We start from the raw sequence: 21,185 nt of genomic DNA, 5'->3' as shown, positions 1-21,185 counted from the left end.
AAATATTAACACACAACTACTAATGATCAAACTTTGGGTTGTTACAATTTTGGTTTGTTACATTTGTCATCTTCATTTTCTAAATTAGTGACAAGATAAAACATTCATGTAGTTTGATTGAAAAAAAAAATTCATGTAGTGAAGAATTGTGATGGATAGAAGATGAGAGATAAGTTAAGAAATAATTATGATCAAACTTAAACGTTTTTAATGTGTACTTTTTTTTACACTAACAATGTAGATGGGACAATCATATCCATAATCCATACAATAGAAAAAACATTAGAATATTATAACAATATCAATCAAAATGAAGAGGCCTCATTCCGAATATAGAAGAGGCCAGATGGACTACCATTTGGAAGTAGTGCAAATCTAACAGGATGAGCAGCACCTTCTTCTGTTGTGTACAAACCAGTATTAGCAACTATATCTGTCTTGACATAACCAGGACAAACACAATTGATGCAGAAACTAGAATATTTCTTTGCAAGAATTCTTGTATAGGCATTCATATATAGAAGCTTTAGCAACAGTATAAGCAGCAAAAAACCTAGGCCAACGTTTTCTTTCTAAGGACCCTTCTTCATAATCTTTGATAAACTCCTTTATAACTTCATCTATTCTCTCTTCTGTAAGGTTATCAACATCACTGAAGACCCCTTTGGCCCATTCATTTGATACTTTCTGGTTTGACATCAATAACCATGATGCCAATTAGTTAAAGAAGATTGGGGAAAAACATTAACTAAATATCAAAATATTTACCAACATGTATATATTTATAATTATGTTACATTTTTTTTTGGAATACATAATAAATACTATGAATAAGAATAACTGGGTGTAGGGGATCAAATCCCGACCCTGCATATATAATATGATATTCCTACCGACTGAGTTAACCTCACCAGAACAACTCACATTTAATTAATACGTGAAAAAATTAGTTCACCAAATTTCTAAATTTTATTAATTACTTTTTATTCCTAAAGATATTTTTTTGTTTTTTTTACAATTTTTTTGTAACCATGTAAAAATGTAATAATGATGTAAAAATTTGCATACCTCTATCTTGCCCAATGCTGATGAAACATTGACAACTCTTGGTGAATCAGATAATTGAAGGAGGGGAAGAAGGTACTCAAATGTTGTTTTAGCACCATAATCTATTATTTATATATTTAGGAGTTTCTCTCTCATGATCTTATTCCTATGTGGCACCATTTCCTTGATCCATGTCTTATGTGGCATTCTAATATTTCTCCAATTCCTATGTGGCTAACTATGAAGGTCTTTGCAATTTCTCTAATACATGATGATATCATTTTACTTAGAATCTTTGGCTAATTTGGAAATTCAATCATTTTTCAATTATTGTTTATAAATCGAATTTAATGCACCTATTAAAAATAATTTTAAAAGGAAATATTTTACTTGGTTGAGACTTTGGTGGTTTCTTTATATTTGAAGTTGCATTACCACGTCCGTTGATGATCATGCATTCAATATATTCCAATTTTACGAGATTCCTAGCTTATTTAAAAAAAATTAATTATTAATTATTGTCTTACTATATAAGTTTTTGCATTAGCTAGATCAAAATGGTTAAAATAAAAAAAATAATTATAGATTATAATATATTATTTCAAAAAAAAAATCAATTTTTTATGAATTTCGAAAAATTACTAATTTCTATATTTTTTTTGTTTTCACCACCAATTTAATCTGGTTCGAGACAAGTTCAACGTCAATCACCACTGACCAACTAACGATTGGTCTAATTTCTATATTAATTAGTTATGCAAATTTAATATTTTTTTTATTCATGTACGTCCAAATAATTCATTTGTGTGAACTTTTTATTTTTATTTTGTGTAAAACATTGATATATTCCAAAAAAGGAATCAATATATTTTTAATTAATTTTTAGTAATGAATTTAACTACACATTTTGGGCAAATTACTTATATACCCATGTTTATTATTCTATATAAGAGGTCTTTTGATGAACATTACAAATCAGATTTCAGGTATGTCTCTTTGTTATGTCTCTTTGTTATTCTATAAGAGGTCTTTGGATGAACATTACACATGTTTATAATTTCGTGACTCTTCATTGTTTTATTTGTAGTAGTGAAGCCGACGATCCAAATTGCAATGTGTTGATATATATCTTTAATTTACATCTTTCTACTACATTTTTTTGTTGATATAAGTTTTGTACTTAAATGATGTTTATAAATAATTATAATCGTACTAATTTTGAGATATAATTTTTTATTTGCAGATCCATGTAGAAGAATGACAATATTCCTTATACAAATTAGAATTTAGTAGTATCAACTAATGTTATTGTTCTATTAATATAAGCAAAATAAATCTGTCTATTTTATATTTATATGCAAAATAAACCTGTTTATTATTCACATAGAAAAAACTTGATAAAAAAGAACATCGAAAAATGGCACGCTATGAGTCATCTATGGTTCTGAATTATTATTTATTTTGACTTTATGGTTCTGAAATTTTAAATTCAAAGTTAATGGAAAGAATGTTTTTTTGTTACAAGAATGAAAATTTTCAATTAATTAGAAAACATATTAATACCAATTTTGAAACACATACACTTAAATGAATTCAAATTAAATATCATAATGATTAAATATATTAATTATAAAACGTATCAATCTAATATTAACAGGGTCCATGATTTATTTCCTATTAGGTTTTTTCTTGGGTACAATGGCTATAAAAAAATTAAATACATTGAAGACATAACCAAAATGAATAATATTATATGTGAGAGAATATTTTATTTTAATAAAAAATATATTAGAGAATATTTTATTTTAATAAAAAATATATTAATGGCAATTTTGAAATATTTCTACTTAAATGAATTCAATTCTTTAGAAAATATAACATAATTTTTTTTGGAAAAGCAATTTTTTTAATTAAATAGAGAAAAGAGCACAAGAAGTGCTAAAACACGATACAAGCAAAGTCTGGTACATAAGAGCCTCAAAAAAACCAAAGCTCAACTTTAAGCATGGAGCTCATAAGCTCAGTCCTGCCCTTATATGATAGCAGAACATCAAAGAGATACAACATGTCCAGAATAAAACTAAAAAACACCAAAAAAACAATCTAGAAAAGATAACATTTTCGTTAATATTCATATTGTGTCAATAAAACATTAGTCAAAGCAAATATGAATTCACATAAAAGGAAAAAAAGAATGAAATAATTATCATTAAAATTATTGCACAAAATAATTAAGAGATCATTAAGATGGTCAATGAAAATTTGAATCCATCCAGAAAAATTCTTACAACAATTAATGGTTAGGCACATTCAATAAGATAATTACATGTAATAAAACCATAATAATAAACAAATATGTTAAAATTAAAAAGACAATAGACATAAATGCATTGTTTATCTTTTTTATCCAATAGCTCACTACTAACCACTCTTATTTTATTATTATTTGTTTCAAATTCAATTAAGCTCTTCTGTAATTTTTTTGTTCCAATTTTTTTTTAAATCATTAATTCTATATTTCTTAGCAGGCAATTCCAATCACACTTATATATTTGTTCTCTTTTTATACACAATTGAAAAAAATACCAAAAGAATATGTACCACGATGTTTTTTTTTTAGATAAAATAAAAATATATGCTTGACCAACAAAAAAAAAATATATGTTGAACTTAACCCAAAAAGAAAACAAGAAAAAAAAGAAAGAATAATATATGTATTGAACTTAACAAAAAAAAGAAAGAAAACAATAATATATGTATTAATTATTGAATTTCTAATTTTTTTAATCCTAAAATGAGTATGAGAGTCCATTTTTGATTTTAGTTTTACGGTCATCTTTTCTCATGAATGCATTACATATTATTAATATTTTTGGTAGAATTACACATTATATTAATAACAAATTAATAATAAATAATATGTTTAAAGGTCTAATTAAATCTAACCAATAAATAATATTTTTCAAGGTCTACATAAAATCCACACTCTATTAATACTAAATAATATGTTTGAAGGTATAGATAAAAGTTTCACAAACATTCTAACAAAAAAATATTGTATTTTTAAGCTCAACCTCCCTATAAAATAGGCTCATTGGTATTGTTGTAAGTTTGTCCTAGATTTCATCTATGATTTCATTACCCGTGATTATTTAGATTACACATTTATCTTTGTTTTATTTACATATTTAAAAATGTTCGATTTAGGTGTCTCAATTCTTTTCTCAAACGTGTATTTTTTCTCATTTTTTATTTAACTTATTACGAGTGATCAGAGGAGTAGCAACAAACTCATGCAAACGTGTCTTTGTTTTTTTATTAGTAAATATTTTCGTGATATTCATATTTTGTCAATAAACACATTAGTCAAAGCAAATATGAACTCATAAAAGGGAAAAAAAGAGTGAAATATTGTCATTAAAATTGCCACGCAATAATTAAGAGACCATTAAGATGGTCAATGAAAATTTGAATCCATAAAAAAATAGCAAATATTGTCACCAATGTCTTTGCTAGAAATATTTTAGGAAATATTTTGACATCTTATTCTATTTTTTTAACATGAATACATTTAAATTTTCAAAAGAAATAATTTTTATAAATATTATTAACTAAATATTTTAAACACTTTATGTATGGCGTTTAAATTTTTATTAGTAAATATTTTCGTTAATATTCATATTGTTGTCAATAAACACATTAGTCAATTATGAATTCATAAAAGGAAAAAAAGAGTGAAATATTGTCATTAAAATTGTTGCACAAAATAATTAAGAGACCATTAAGATGGGCAATGAAAATTCGAATCCACAAAAAAATAGGAAATATAGTCACCAATGACTTTGCTAGAAATATTTTAGGATGAAGGTTCATCCAAATTCTGATATATTTATGATGGGTGGAACATCCAAATTTTTATACATGAGATGAAATTTCTATAGGTTATATTAGTGACTAGACTCAATGTAGAGAAATAGAGAATTTAGGGTTTGAAGTTCGGTCCCCCTAATAATGTCAAAATTTACCAACTATATTCATAGACCACGGGGTTGAAACTTTTACAAGTATTTTTTTTTATTAAACTTTTACAAGTATATGAATGAATGACTGTTTAATATAAATTACTTATATGTTTAAAATTTAAAAAATTTAATTTTGAACGTAGAAAAATAAAATTTCAAGATTTTGTCCTTTGATCCTTGGTTAGGGTGTATAGAGATTAATATACACTTTCAATTTTTTGGTGGAACAATTATTTTATTTCTCATATGAACTAGAAGATTAACACACAAAATAAATATTATATACACTTTCAAAAATAGGATAAACAAATGTAGATTTAAATTTATTACTAAAAAATGTTATATTTTAATCTAATTATTATTAAAATACTATAAAAAATTGATATCATAATATAAAATAATTTATATTTTTATAAGTAAAAACTAACCCGTGCAATGCACGTGCAATGCACGGGTAATTTATACTAGTAATTTATTTGTATGCATTCTTTAGCTAACTCGTATGTTTCTGTCGCTGCCCTTCTCAACTCATCATCAGATAGTGCCTACAAAGTAACAATAACTCAATGCTCAATAAAGTCAAAACATTTATAGAAGTTATATAATTTTTTCAGTCACGGCCGAACTCTAAATTATCAAGCTCCTTTCTTGTTAAAACCAGATGATTAATACAAATTATTATATATTTGTTGTCTTAGGGCGGGTTAAGTTGATTGAAATTATCAAAACTAGAATCCAACTCATGGGAGATGGGTTGATTAAAATGAAATTAAAGTCATGCTTAACCGATGTTTTCTCTTTAGGCCCCTCATAGTTCTTTTTCGCCTCCTGGATTTTACTTTTTTGCCCTTCAATAAAAACTTCGGTTGCTATGAACCGAATTATTTTTGCCTTGAAAAAACAATTCGGTTTCTGTTAACCGAATTTTCCCTGAATTTGAACTAGAAAAAACTTCGGTTTCTGCGAACCGAAGTTTTTATTAGCAAGGGAAAAATTGGAATATTTGGGGTATAAAAGATACATGGAAAGTCTAGAGAGAAAACATCTGCTTACCCTGTTACCCAAACCGGTGTTACCCAAACCGGTGTTTGTGGGTTGAATTAGTTTGGTCAATTGGATTAAATGGGTTGACCCAAATTATGTACACTGTTAAGAGATTTATTTTTGCCAATTGCCACCCTACCAGTTAGTTGCGCGTCCTACGTCTTTCTCATTTTACCCTTCTGATACTTAAGTAGCAGATGTTATAACCATGAGAAATTTTTATATATGTCGTACGCTGAGAAATTTTTATATATGTCGTCCGCTACTTAAGTAGCGGACATTATAAAAATAGAATTTTTTGGGGTGTCCTCAACCTAAATAGCGGATGGTGGTAATTTTGTATCACGCGTGAGAAATGGATTAGGGTGGCAAAAATAAATCTCCACTTCTAATTGTCCTTTTTGTGATTGTGATTCAAGTAGAAACTACTTCCCCAACCACAATTATAAACAAAGTTTCTCTTTTTAAATTATTGAATAATAAAGTATTAAATAAGAAACCAGAGCACCGAAAATCGTTTTCTTTTTCTTTGTGTAAAAAAAAATGGACTACTTGATATTTTTATTGGTTATTGAAAAAGCCCAACGCAGAAACAAAAAAAAATGTCGGGTATTATAAACAATTCAAATCATTTTGATAATAATAGTTTGATTTGTTTTACCGTGAAGGTCTACATTTCGAATCCGTATAGCCCTAATATTACTATCGATACTACTTAGATTTCTATTTAGTATCTATTCGATTCGATATAGTACTATATACTGTTTACTACTTAAATTTTTACTTTTCAGATTTATTTAATATCTCATATATATTATTCACTTATATATTCACTTAATCTTAATCTTAAAAGTGAAGTTTTATTTTTAATTGTAGCCCTAGTAGTAGTTGTTTGGAAAATATTAAATAAAAAATAATGGAAAATGCTAATTAAACGGTGCCCCCGTAGTTAAGGAAACAAAAGTGGTAGGATCTAGGATTTTTTTAATGTACAAAATCCAAATTCGAGGAACCATCATGCAGGGTAGGATAAAGTTTCAAACTTTTTATGAATCTGATCTTAACTGTTGATCAGAACAGGTAGAAGGCCAGCTGGAAGTCCGTTGAGCAGGTGGTAGGCAGCAGGTCCGAGCAGATGATCCACGAAGGGGGGGGTTGTACCTGCAGGTGCTCCGATGCCTAAGTCAGTAAGGGTAGAGAGCAAAAGAGATACTAGAGAGAAGTTAGAGAGAGAGAGTAATTGCAATAATGAATTGTGTCTACCTTGCTCTCCCATGAGGGAGAGTATTTATAGCCCCCAGCTCTGGGCCAAAGGTCCTCTTAGTGGGCTGGACTAGCCAAGGCCCATTAAGAGGGACTGCCAAGATATTACCCTTAGATAGTGGGTAGAGTAGTAATTTTACCCTATCTTGGTGGAGAGGTTGTGCCATGCTGACATGGAGGTGGTTGGGCAAGCCATGTGGACTTTGTGAGGGTCTAGGTGGACTAGCATTAGTCTGGTCCAGAACAGGAGCCCCCCAAGTTGTTGCTCCTAGGCATAGGAGTGATGACTTTAGATATGTGCCCAAGTGCAGAAGGAAATCTCCTTGCAACCTCTCTTGAACAAAAGTGGACGAGGAAGTTGCTCGTCAAAGCCTTGCTCGTAGCAAGCATCTGCAATGTTTTGCTCGAATCGATTTTTCGAGGATGTTTAATATCTTGCTCGTAATTATGATTACGAGGAAGTATGTGTTGCTCGTATCTCCTGCGAGGAGATATTGCACAAGATGGAATAGTTGCTCGTTGCTATAGCGAAGAGATAACGACGAGAAGTATTGTTGCTCGCAACGATGACGAGGAGATGATTTTCAAGAAAGAATTGTTACTTGTTGATATGTTGCTCGTTGCTCTGGCGAAGAGATAGCAGCGAGGAAGTTTTATCGCTCGTTGCTATGACGAAGAGGCTAGCAACGGGGAGGCTTTATTGCTCGTTACTATGACGAGGAGGTTAGTAACGAGGAGGACCGTTTGTTGGGAATGTGAAAGGGCGCATTTACTGCTTTGATTTTTACGAGGGAGTGTAAGGACCATTGGATCAAAGCGTCTCTTCACTTGGCTTGATCTATATAATAGAGGAGAGTGAATTTCATTTTCACTTTTCACTCTCTCTCTTCAATTGTGATTCTGAATATTCTCTCTAAAGTTTCAACTTGCTTGTCAGATCGTTCTTCAGATTTTCTTCATATTCAAGGTAATTCTTCCAAATTTTGCTATTTAGATCCATTTTTTGTTGTTCCTGCCCAGTTTTGGGCGTTTTTATATGAAGAATGTTATGAATTTATGAACATTAGGATGAATGTGCCGGGCACCGTATGAATTTAGTGCCGGGGAGCTTTCCTCCCTTTTGAAACTCTAGGTTAGACAACTAGTGACGGGGAGCCTATCTCCTCGTTTCAAACTTTGGATAGTTTATTAAGTGACGGGGAGCCTATCTTCCCCGTTTCAAACTTTAGATAGTTTACATGCCGGGGAGCTTTCCTCCCCTTTTTAACTTGGGGAATTTTGCTGAAAATTTGTTGTTTAAATTTCATGCCGGGGAGCTTACCTCCCCGTCTTTGACTTAGAGAATTTTGCACGAAATTTCGTTGTAAAATTTAGTGCCGGGGAGCTTACCTCCCCGTTTTGCCTGCCTTACCCTCCTCGGTTTGATTTTGATTGCCATTTGAAAAGGGCTTTGGTCGGGGACAGCGTCCTCGTCCTATTTTGCGCCCTTTCACTTGAATTGCGGTGAAATGGTGGATTTGATCATCGAATTCACTTTGTTTTTACTGCATTTCAGGTTTTAAAATGTCAGATTCCGAGGAGGTTGTAGAAGTGCAGGGTACGGAGAAGTTTACGCTGGTCGACTGTATAACTGATCCTGCACTGGATTGGGTTGCTCCTGAGCCCCGAGGAATAGCTTCGGTGCTCACTCCCAAGGATCCTAAGTTGCACACAGTCGTCGAACAGAGGAAAGCGAATGAACCTGTTAACTGGTCGACCCGTCTACCCAGGGAGGATGAACGGGTGTGCTCGTCTTTTGACGGGCAGGATTTTGCTATGTATGAGTTCGTCTTTAAAGAGATGGGACTTAGACTGCCGTTCAGCCCTTTTGCGGCAAGTGTTCTCAAAGCCTTGCAAGTGGCTCCGTCACAGCTGCACCCTAACTCCTGGTCGTTTATAATGGCGTTCGAGCATCTCTGCGTGTATAAAGATGTTCGTCCCAGCCTTCCCCTCTTTTTTAGGATCTTCAAAATTCAACGCAAGCCGACGAAGGAAGTAGGACGAGCACCTCGTCAAAACTGGGTTTCGTTGAAGCATCACGAGGATGTCAAACTTTTTAAGATGTTCGTGGACTCCATTAAGGATTTTAAGGAGAGGTATTATATCGTCCGGCCAGAGTCTCCTTCTGCCCGGGAGAGTTTATTGGAACTTGAGGAGGATACAGACGAGCAGGGTGTGGCTCGTAAAGATGCCAGCGGGCAAGTCATACTTCAGGCAGTTCCTAAGTTCCCGTTGAGCTGGTCGTACACCCACTTCCATAAGGAGCCTAAGGAGTATACAACCGGGGATGCAGATTTGTCTCCCGAGGACCAGGCTGCCTTTGAAAGTTTGAAGGCCTTTGTGGCCGGTTTTACTCCAGGGGTCTGGACGACTCGTAAGGGATTTACAATAAGGGACGAACACGGGGAGCCGAGGACCTCTCCTCGATTTATTAATACTAGGACCCTCCTCAAGTGCAAGAATGTCGGGGAGGTTAAATTGTGTTTGGGTATTGTTTCCTTTCTTTTTAACTTAGAAAAATTTCTGTTATTGTTGTATGTATTCCTCGTCCTTTATTTAACTTGCTCGTCATGTGTTTGCAGACAAAATGGAGACCATTGCTGAGCGGATGTTGAAGGCTAAGCAAAATGAGGAGGCGAGCAAGTCTGGCCGGTCGAAGAAGAAAACTGTTGCTAAGACTTCTCCGCAGGTGAGGCCGGGGACCCCTTCCGTGCAGATTGTTGGGACCTCGTTGGGTGGTTCGGGCACTCCTACCTCAGCTGCCCGGCCTCCTCCAGTGAAGAGGATGAGAGAAGAAGACCCCCCGGTTGAGGAGACGAGCATGGGAGGATGCAGCAAGTTTCCAGTTCCCCGGTGCTATACGGTGGAAATTTTTTTTGAAAAATATCCTCCTAAAGTCTTTGATGCCGAGCGGTCAGCAATTCTTGATCAGGAGCCAGAGGTTCGTAAGCAGCAGCATGCTCGTGACATGGCTGCTGTGGTGCGAATGATCTCGAGCTCCCTTGTCCTTGGTGACGAGCGGGAATCTTTACTCGAGCAGCTGAACAATGCTCAGGCCAGGCACGAGCGGGCCAAAAGTCGGATCAACCAGCTCAAGATTGATGTGGATGACCTCAAGGAGAAGCAGAAACGCTGGGGTGACCAGGTGGAGGAGCACCGTAAAAGGAGGGAGGAGTTGGATGCTGCTCGGGCTGAGATTGAAAGGCTTACTGCTGCTATGGCGCCGGACGAGAACGAGCACAAGGCTGCCGAGGGCTTGACTACCCGAGCAGACTTGGTCAAGGTGATTGCTCAGTTGTCCCATGACTTTGTAGAGGGCACTGAGTACGCCTTTGAGAATGCCGTGCAGCAGATTAAGTGTCTTAATCCTGATGTGGAATTGGTGACCCGGGGAATGCATGTGAACGGGGAAGTCAAAGATGGCCAGATTGTTATCCCTGCTGGCCTAGACGTCTCTGATGACGAGGAGGATGATGCTGAAGTGGTGCACGAGGAGGATCATGAAGACGAGCAGGAAGATAGGTGCGAGGAGTAGATGTCCCTGGTTTTTCTATTTGTAATTTATTTTGTCTTTTTGAATTTTGGGGCCTTTGAGCCATGGTTTGTAATATTGGAACAAGTGGGCTTTTGTCCCCGTCTTTTATTTTATGACAATTCCGGGCAGGTGCCCGTTTATTTATCTATGCTTGTTTATAACTGCTCGTCTATACCTGCTCGCATGTATGTTTCCCCGTCTAATAACTTAGAAAATTTTGAGGAAATTTCGTTGTTTAAAATTTCAACCGGGGAGCCTCCCCGTCTAATAACTTAGAAAATTTTGAGGAAATTTCGTTGTTTAAAATTTCAACCGGGGAGCCTCCCCGTCTAATAACTTAGAAAATTTTGAGGAAATTTCGTTGTTTAAAATTTCAACCGGGGAGGTCTGGTCCCTACTTTTAACTTAGCAAAATTTTATGCTAATTTCTTGCTCAAAATCTGAGCCGGGGAGCTTTGTCCCCATTTTAAACTTAACGAAATTTGCTGTTTAAACTTCGTGGTGGGGAGCTTCTCTCCCCGTTATTGAGGTGCTCGTCTGGGCATGCTGGTATGCTCATTCGAGCAAGTTGGTGTGCTAAGTTTTGCCTGTTTATTTTTATGCATGTTTTGTATGCTTATCATATTTTTGCATGTATGAATGCTGCGCTCGTTGTTATTTTGCCGGGGAGGTTTCCCATGCTTGATACTGAGCATGTTTTATTGAGGGTAGTTTCCTCTGTTTTGACTTAAACAGTTTAGGGAACTGTATAAGCACTTAGAGTTGTTTCTAAGTTACGCGAATACGAGCACGCTAGTGTACCTTTCTTCGCAACCTGAACCTCCCATCGCGAGCTGGGTGCTAGGTCGTGGCACGGGGACGATGGGCTCGTTTCGAGAGTTATCCTCGTCTAGCAGGAGTTCCATTTCCCTTATGGTGAATTAGTTCCCCTGCTATGGTTTTAGATGAGCACGTGTGCCATGGTGCCCTCCGTTGTTTAAGGTGCTCGATTCGTTGTGTTCTGAAGTGCGAGCAGCCTTTTTTGGTGTGGCAATAACTTAGCTGTAATATTGTTTCAATTTCTGGGCATTCCAAGGTCGAGGAAGTTTCTTTCCTCGAAGGTCCTCGAGATAGTATGCACCATTTTCTGTTTTGTCAATGACGCGGTATGGTCCTTCCCAATTGGGTGCAAGTTTGCCATCCTGGGAGTCTGCATTGCGTCTTAGGACGAGGCTGCCCACCTCGAATTCTCTTTTGATGACTTTGGTGTCATGACGGGCAGCTATTTTCTGCTTCAGGGTGGCCTCTTTTAAGGAAGCTCCCGTTCGAATTTCTTCGACGAGGTCCAGCTCCTCTCGAAGTGCTTCGTCATTTTGCTCCTCGTCTAGAGGTTGCTCAGTCCGACGAGATGGTTCCCCAATCTCTACGGGGATAACTGCCTCCGTTCCATATACCATTCGGAAGGGGGTCTCTCCGGTTGTGGAGTGTGGGGTTGTTCGATAGGCCCAGAGTACATTGTCAAGCTCTTCGACCCATTTCTTTTTGTTTTGGTCGAGTCTTCTTCGTAACCCTCTCAGGATTACTCTGTTGGCTGCTTCAGCTTGCCCGTTGGTTTGGGGGTGCTCGACCGATGTGAAGTGCTGCTTGGTGCCCAGGGCAACAAGGAATGCTTGAAAATCTTTGTCTGTAAACTGTGTTCCGTTGTCTGTGACTACCACCTGTGGTATTCCGAATCTAGCTAGCACATTTCTTTTGAAGAAGCGCAGGATTCTGAGTGATGTGATGTCGGAGAGGGGTTCGGCTTCCACCCACTTTGTGAAGTAGTCTACTGCTACTGTTAGGTAGTGATTTTGATAAAGTCCTTTGGTAAAAGGACCAAGTAAGTCCATGCCCCACCAGGCGAAGGGCCAGGGGGAAGACAAAGATTTTAGTTCTCGAGGGGGAGCCAAGTGCATATCCCCATGCCTTTGGCATTTGTCACATTTTTTTACATGGTCTTTGGCGTCCTGTTGCATAGTAGGCCAATAGTACCCTGCTCGTAGAGCTTTCCTGGCAAGTGACCTTCCTCCTAGGTGTTGGGCGTTAATGCCCTCGTGGACTTCGCGTAGGATGTAATCTGCTGTGTCCTCGTCCACACATTTTAGGAGAGGAATGGAAAATCCTCTCCTGTATAATTTTCCATCAAGGATGACATAGGAGCAGGCTCTTCGTCTGACTATAGCTGCTTGTTTCTGGTCGTCAGGGAGAGTTCCGTGCTCGAGGAAGTTGTATACTGGAGTCATAGTCATCCAACAGTCTTTGTCGCCAATGACGTTTATGTCCACAACCTTGCTTGGTTTTTCTATGCTTGGACGAGGGAGTATCTCTTGGATGACCGATTTGTTTCCGCCCTTCCTTTTTGTGCTTGCCAGCTTGGACAGGATATCCGCCCTTTTGTTATGCTCGCGGGGAACATGTAATACTTCAACAGAGTTAAACTTGGTGATCTTTTCCTTTACTAGCACTAGATATTCAGAGAGGTTATCATTCTTGGTCTGGTACTCTTCTAGCACCTGTGAGGCGACCAGTTGTGAATCTGTGTAGATTTTTATCTCCTTGGCTTGTACGTCCTCGGCCAAACGTAGTTCAGCGAGGAATGCTTCATATTCTGCTTGGTTGTTTGAAGTTGGGAAGGATAGTGCTAGGGACACCTCGATTAGTAAGCCATTCTCATTTTCAAGAATGATGCCTGCACCTGCTCCTGTGGCGCTTGATGCTCCGTCCACAAAGATTGTCCATTTATCTGCTCCGTCCACTGTAGGGGAGGAGCTCGTCATCTCTGCGACGAAGTCAGCTAGGACTTGGGCTTTTAGAGCTTTTCTGCTTTCGTAACGAATGTCGAATTCTGAGAGTTCGAGGGACCATTTGAGCATCCTGCCCGCCATATCTGGTCGGCCAAGCAAAGATTTGATTGGTTGGTCTGTTCGGACCACAATTGTATGAGCCAAGAAATAATGTCTTAGTCTCCTCGCAGCATAAACTAGTGCAAGGGCTATTTTTTCAATTTGTTGGTATCTTAGTTCAGGACCTTGCAAGGCTTTGCTCGTAAAGTATACTGGTTTCTGTCCTTCGTTTGTCTCACGAATAAGAGCTGCACTTACAGCCTCTGAGGCGACGGAAAGGTACAGGTATAATACCTCCTCGTCATTTGGTCGTGAGAGGACAGGTGGCTCTGATAAGGCCTTTTTCAAATGTTGGAGAGCTTGCTCGCACTCATCTGTCCATTCGAAGACTGCTTCTTTCTTTAGTAATTTGAAAAAGGGAAGTGCATGTTGTGCTGATTTGGATACAAATCTGGAAAGCGATGTCAACATTCCATTTAGAGTTTGTATGGACTTCTTATCGCTCGGAGTGGGGAGCTCGGCAAAAGCTCTGCACTTGTCAGGGTTGGCTTCAATTCCTCGCTCGGTTAGGTAAAACCCCAGAAATTTTCCTGCTCGGACCCCGAAGGTGCACTTCTCTGGATTAAATCTCATGTTGTATTTCCTGGCCTGCTCGAACACCTTTCGAAGGTGCACGACATGGTCGAGTTCCTCGGGGGATTTTACGATCATGTCGTCCATGTATACCTCGAGCATGTCTCCTATTTGTCCTCGGAAGACTTTGTTCATCATTCGCTGGTATGTGGCTCCTGCATTTTTGAGACCGAAGGGCATTACGTTGTAGTAATAGTTGCCCGACTCAGTCATGAAAGCTGTTTTTCCTCTATCTGCCACTGCCATTGGAATTTGGTTATAACCTGAATAAGCATCCATAAAAGACAATAATTTAAAGCCAGAAGAATTATCAACAAGTCTATCGATGCAAGGTAAGGGATAAGAGTCTTTAGGGCAAGCCCTGTTAAGATCGGTATAGTCACAACACATCCTCCACTTTCCATTAGATTTTTTGACGAGTACAACGTTGGACAGCCAGGTTGTATACCTGGCCTCCGAAATGAAATTTGCCTCTAGGAGGTCTTTTACACATTTTTCTGCAGCCTCCGATTTCTCAGGAGACTGCCTACGCCTACGTTGTACAATGGGAAGTGCAGTAGGATCAATAGTCAGCTGGTGACATGCTATGTTGGGGTCCAAGCCGGGCATCTCGGAAGCGTGCCAGGCGAACAGATCAGCATTTTCCTTCAAGCAGGCTTCAAGTTGCTTCCTAGCAAGTTCGGGAAGCCCAGTCCCAATCTTCACTGCCCTGCTCGGGTCTTCTCCGAAGGGCATCAGCTCGAACTCCCCGTCTGGAACTGGACGACGGTGCTCTTGGCTTGCCTCGTCGTCTTCCTTCTTCTCTTTGCGGAGCTTCTTCTCATCCTTGTTTTCCTGCTTGGAGAAGCGGCTGTCGAGGTCGATGGAGCTGATTTCTGGCAAGGGCAAGGAAGTTTCTGCCTTGGACTTCTTGGACTCGGGGAGCTGCCCGATATATTCATTTCCTTTGGAGGACGCATTGAAGACTCTCCTTGCAGCTTCAATGTCTCCATGCAGTGTCGCAACTTGGCCTTTGTGAGTATAATACTTCATCTTGAGGTGGGCAGTTGAAGGGACAGCCATTAAGTCAGCAATAGCTGTTCGGCCCAGGATGCACTGGTAGAGAGACGGGCAGTCTACTACCAGGAATTTCACTTTGATGGTTTTTGAAGTTTCTTCAGAGCCAACGGTGACTAGCAGGTCTACATAGCCCCATGGCTTAGTTGTTGCTCCATTAAATCCGGAGAGATCAGATCCAAAGTAAGGAGTGAGGTAGGTCTCATCTAGTTGCAGAGTCTTGAAAAGTTGGGAATACATGATATCACAGGAGCTTCCTTGGTCGACCAGTACCCTGCGGACGTCCATATTTGCCATGTCCACTCTGATGAGCAGGGGTATCTGGGAGTTTGCAGTTCCACCGGGCAGCTCTTCCATATAGAAGGCTAAGGGCTTTGATTGCCCTTTCGGTTTATCCAAAGTTGCATTCAGGTTGGAGGAGCCATCTATCAATTCTTCAAATTTTCTCTTGATGGATCCCACAGTTTGTTTGTCAAAACCTCCACCAGAGATAACCATAGCTTGGGCAAGTGCGTCCCATTTGTTCAGTGTGGGAGCAACATAGGTGTCGTCCAAGTAATCAGGGACAAAGAAGTCTTCAGGTCTGAAGATGGCAAGGGCAACTGGCTTGTGCCCGGATTTTTCTGGTGCAGCTTCTTCAGTGTTGCTGGTCTCAGCAGCTTCTGCCCGGGGAGCATTGCCCCTCTTCACGTATTGTTTGATTTGCCCATTTCTAATCAAAATTTCAATGGCGTCTTTTAATTGGATGCAGTCGTCAGTCAGATGGCCGTAGCCTTTGTGGTACTTGCAGTATTTGCTCTTGTCTTGGCCAGGCTTTGAGGGTTGTTGTCTTGGAAATTTAATTCCTGCATTAGTGAACTCAGCTGAGTTGCACTCTTTCCAAATTTCTTCCCGAGTTTTACTAAGGGGAGTATAGTTGCTGAATGTGCTGGGAGGTCCACGGGGTTCTCTAGGCCTTTCGCCTCTTCGTCTTCCTCCTCCTCGGCTGGACTGTTCAGCATTTGAACGAGGAGCAGGCTGGTTGTTTCCTGCTCGCCCATAACGGGCAGCATCTGCAGCTTGTTGCTCCTCATATTGGATGTAGGCTTGAGATTTAAGGAGGAGGTCGCTAAAGGTGCGCGGTTTTTCAATTCCCACGGCTCTTGCAAAGTCACTGTTTGGCCTAAGGCCCCTTTGTAGCAGGTACTTCTTCATGTCATCAGTTGTTTCTACCTGGACGGCTTCTCTGTTGAACCTCTCTATGAAACTGCGGAGAGATTCATTATCAGCTTGGAAGATGGCGTCTAGGACTGCCTCAGTCTTTGGTTGCTTGCGGGAAGCAGTGAAGTGCCTGCAGAATTGGTCGGTCAGATCCATCCATGAGATAACGGAGCGAGGAGCTAGGCTGTGGTACCAGGCCATAGCTCCCTTTCTTAGTGTAGTTGGGAAGATTCTGCATCTAATTGCTCCGCTGACCCTTAAGAAGTTCAGGGTAGCATTGACTGATGCGATGTGTTCATCTGGGTCAGTAAGTCCATCATAAGCTGGGAGAGCAGGTGGTCGCTCAAATCCCTTTGGAACGGGTGCTTGAAGGATGTCGTGAGATAAAGGGCAGCGGGGATCCTCCTCGTCGCTCTCTTGTGAGTTTAGGGGAGGTGAGTCCTCACGATTAGGAGTTGGGCTCCTGGAGAATTGGTCAGTGTGATGGCTTCGGCTTACTGGCTGCCCTTGTTTGGTCATCAAGCTGAGTCCCTGGGGAGAATGACGACGAGGATGTGTTCGGTCCACAATTTTTCCTTTTTTCACATTTGGAGAAGATATACCCTCGCGGGGAGGGGAGACATGGTCTCTTTTCTTGCCAGGTTGCTCAATCCTCTCGAGGGCAGGTCGTCGTTGTCTGACAGTTTCTTGACGAGGAGGGGATTGAGAAGTAGGAGTTCTCCTCGGGGGAGAGTTGTTCCTTGAGAGTCGCTGATTCCTTTCCAAGCGATCGAGTCTCAGATTCTGCTCGTCCATTCGACGATTCTGGCCTTGGAGAGCTTCGGTGGTTTGTTTCAGGGCAGCTATGAGTGTTGCTAGTTCAGCATTGGTAACTGAAGCAGCGGACAAGTCGGTCTCTGCTGATTTGCCCTGCTCGGACTGAAGGCGTTTGCCTGCCTGCTTCTCAGTCAAGACGACCAAGTCGCCATCCTCAGAAGTCCAGGAAGTGGCCTGCCCGTCTCTAGGGTCTGACTCGGGGAGGGCCTGGAGGTCAGTGATGAGAGCAGGAGACAGACGGGGAGAAGATGGAGGAGCAGCGTCCTCAACGTCATTGTTGAAATGAGATGAACTGGCCATGATGAAAAAGTGATTGATTGGTTTTGTTCTTTGGTTTTCTTGTTCGAAATAAAGAAGGGGAGAACTCAGATCCCCACAGTCGGCGCCACTGATCTTAACTGTTGATCAGAACAGGTAGAAGGCCAGCTGGAAGTCCGTTGAGCAGGTGGTAGGCAGCAGGTCCGAGCAGATGATCCACGGAGGGGGGGGGGGTTGTACCTGCAGGTGCTCCGATGCCTAAGTCAGTAAGGGTAGAGAGCAAAAGAGATACTAGAGAGAAGTTAGAGAGAGAGAGTAATTGCAATAATGAATTGTGTCTACCTTGCTCTCCCATGAGGGAGAGTATTTATAGCCCCAAGCTCTGGGCCAAAGGTCCTCTTAGTGGGCTGGACTAGCCAAGGCCCATTAAGAGGGACTGCCAAGATATTACCCTTAGATAGTGGGTAGAGTAGTAATTTTACCCTATCTTGGTGGAGAGGTTGTGCCATGCTGACATGGAGGTGGTTGGGCAAGCCATGTGGACTTTGTGAGGGTCTAGGTGGACTAGCATTAGTCTGGTCCAGAACAGAATCTATTAACTAGATTCATATATAAACATGTATGATATATACTAACCCCGTTCGTAATGATTGATTGGCTGAATAAGTCATTGTCTTTAATTTCAATTCCGTTAATCCCAGCATTGTTAACCTACACAGTACAATACAACCTTAATTTGTTGATGATCAACAAGTGCAACTGCAGAAAGTACAAATCAAGTGTGCATATATATAAAACTAACTAACAAAAGTTGCAAGGTATAGATGTCTCCGACATCGACATGACACCGACACTTATGAATTATGATTACATTGAATGGAATTATCTAATTTTCTTAAATTATTTTTAATGTCGGCGCGTCAGTGTCTGCATCGTGTATGTGTCCATGTTTCAGAGTTTCCCACATTGAAATGGTCCCAAATTGCAGTTCGATCAAGATTAGACGACTCATATTTCAACTACATTATTTTAGTTGAAATATGATTCACCTGATCTTGAACAAACGAACACAAAAGAGAATCAATATTTTCATGTAATTACTTACTAGAATATCGAGTTTGCCAAATTGGGATTTGACAAAATCTGCAAGATTAGCTACACTTGCAGAATTAGCTACATCTAGTTGATGAAACACAACAAAATCAAACAAACCATTGGATTTGAGTGTTTCCAAAGCTTGAAGACCTCTTTTCTCATCTCTTGCTGTAAGCACCACTTTGATTCCAGCTGAAGCTAATTGCCTTACAATCTCTAATCCAATTCCTTTGTTTGATCCAGTCACCACTGCATACCTGAGAAAGAGAGACACAAGGATTAGGAAAATCTACAAGATTAAAAAAACATGCATGGTTGGAAATGTCATGTTAATTTAAAGAAGGTTAATTTGTTACTACCTTTCTGTTGGTTCAACCATGATCATGGAACTTAACTAAACTTAGACACAATGTTGCACATAAATTTGGAGGTGGTTGTATTAAACAAAGAGATATTTTCTTCTCTTGAGAATTACTAGTCAACTACACATAAATTCTTGAGGAGTGTTATCTAAACACAAAATTTGGGGACACAAAATTGACACATCTTTTTACCACTCACATGCAAAAAAATCGATGCATGCAAATAATATTAAAAAAACAAAAAATGTATATTTGTTGTATTTTTATTTAAAAATTGTGTCGGGATAACATTTTCCTAAATTCTTATTCGACTATAATGTGCTCCCAAGATGTTGACTTTCAAAAAAATTACACACCACAAATTTATTATCTATTATCCTGAAACACGTACAGCACTACTTATCATATTTTCCTTTGTTCACATTATAGTTGGTCTACAAAAATAAGAGGGACCAGTCTCATCATGGTAATTATTTTATGCGTTTTTTTTTCTTCTTTACCACCAGTTTTGACATCAAGTGGTTTTAGCCTTTCCTGATCGCTTTTGTTGTTGCTTTTGTTTGAGGTCTTTTTTTAAATAAAATAATTATTTTTTATTAAGGAAAATATTTTAATCATTTTTTTTTGTCAAAGTAGCCTAGTCCCTAACAGTAAAGACCAAAATATTGTGGGCATGTATGATAATTTTCTAGTGTCAAAAAAATATAGGTAATAAAAATCAAGTAAGAATTAAACTTAGGAGATTACCATTTCTTAGCGACAAAAAAATATATTTAACTTAAAAAATTTTAAAAAATTGTTTTTAACCTTAAAATGAAAAATTATCTTACAATAGCTTTTCTAAAATCTATATCTTAAATTTATTGTTCCTTAAAACGCAGCCTATATTTCCCTCCGATCCCTTTTATTTTTAAAATTTATTGTATAATTAATGTATCTAGTCTATATATTATAAACCAAATACTCGATAATGAAACACAACAGTAACAGATGAGGTATATTATTATTGATATTAGTCATTTCCATTTACATATTGTTCATTAAAAATTAGTCAGTAGTTTTTTTGTATAGTTGTAATTCATTAGTTTTTTTTTTTTTTTTTTGGTTTTTAACTCTATGTTTCTCCGGACAAGGGGATCCGGTAAATTAGAATTCGACCGCGAGGTAAGTAAAATTTGGCTAAGAGTGAACTGTACATGTTTGTTCAATTTATAACTTAGATCCTAATATTTCATTGATTAAACAGAATATAGGAGGAAAATTATGCAGAAGCTAGAAATCCATTATTATCTCAGTACATAATTGGTATACTAAAGTTCAAGGTATTAGGATGGAGAAAGTGAAATATGAACACACATAAAGTGATGAGAGTCAAAAAAATTATTCATTTAATTGATTACAATTTACATTGAGTAACTACTTATATAGCAAGTAATTCAACCATCAAACTCAACACAAAACTAACTATCAAACTGATTACTTGTTACACAAGTTACTCAACAAATAAGCAACCAACTAATCTCAACACCATCTAACTAACACGTGGACGGTGGATTACTTGTCAAGCAAGTAACTCAACCAATATGGATTACTTCACAACAGTTTGGCAGTGGAACTTTACTTGGAAGAGGTTACTTTTCCGATGGGATTTGAAGCATTTGGAAGATCTTATGTTAGTTATAAAAGAGGCAATCCCAAGAAAATCAACTTTGGACAAAGCATCCTCTAAAGCATGGTATGAAATGGCTCATCATGCTAGGAGAGGTTGGAGAGGACTTTTACCACCAAATGATGAAAATATTCATGTAGTTTATTATGCATGATAAATTGAACAAAAGAAGTAGATTAAAGAGGTTAAAGGTTCGGAGTGAAGAAGCTACTGTCATGTGCCCTTTATGTGAAAATGAGGAAGAAACAATTAGCCATGTAATTCTACACATTGCATACAGTCGAA

At 38.3% G+C, this 21,185-nt stretch overlaps 1 pseudogene; it reads right to left on the bottom strand.

Moving 5' to 3' along the window:
• Nucleotides 1–174: 174 nt before the first annotated feature.
• Nucleotides 175–19,357, bottom strand: LOC123894350 (annotated as a pseudogene).
• Between the last annotated feature and the right edge of the window lie 1,828 nt (nucleotides 19,358–21,185).

This window comes from Trifolium pratense, linkage group LG7, assembly GCF_020283565.1.
Source record: "Trifolium pratense cultivar HEN17-A07 linkage group LG7, ARS_RC_1.1, whole genome shotgun sequence".
Classification (NCBI taxonomy): Eukaryota; Viridiplantae; Streptophyta; class Magnoliopsida; order Fabales; family Fabaceae; genus Trifolium; species Trifolium pratense.
Note: the sequence above shows the minus strand (reverse complement) of the source record. Positions and strands in the feature narration are given on the sequence as shown.